The 375-nt window shown below is 63.5% G+C and overlaps 1 protein-coding gene across 1 annotated transcript in view; it reads left to right on the top strand.

Moving 5' to 3' along the window:
• The window catches only part of WSCD2 (WSC domain containing 2), a 19,685-nt gene that overhangs the window by 769 nt on the left and 18,541 nt on the right, over positions 1-375 (top strand). The window lies entirely within an intron of this gene.

Consider the following 375-nt stretch of genomic DNA (forward strand, 5'->3'; position numbering starts at 1 on the left):
GCACACACACCTCCCCCTGCCTCCTTCCCCCCCTCCCTCCCTCCCTCCCTCCCTCCCTCCCTCCCTGCCTTCCCTGGTGCCAATAATCCACTTTCCATTTCCCATTTTCACTCTGTCCCACGTGCGCATCGTCAAGCTCCGCATCGCACCTTGCGCTTTTTGGGGGTGCCAGCCGGGGGAGAGGCTGCACCCCATCCTCACCCCATCTTCACCCCATCCTTTGGCTGCGCCACACGCCGAATTCCATTTTAATCCCGTTTGGCCCCGATGGATGCTAAAACCAAACTTGTGGCCGGTTGTTCGCATTGCCGGGGTGTCCCGGCAGGGGGTGGCTGCCATTGCCGTACCGGCGCAGGCAGCGCCGGGGGTCGCCCT

The sequence above is a fragment of the Charadrius vociferus genome, unplaced genomic scaffold (genome assembly GCF_000708025.1).
Source record: "Charadrius vociferus isolate BGI_N301 unplaced genomic scaffold, ASM70802v2 scaffold332, whole genome shotgun sequence".
Lineage (NCBI taxonomy): Eukaryota > Metazoa > Chordata > Aves > Charadriiformes > Charadriidae > Charadrius > Charadrius vociferus.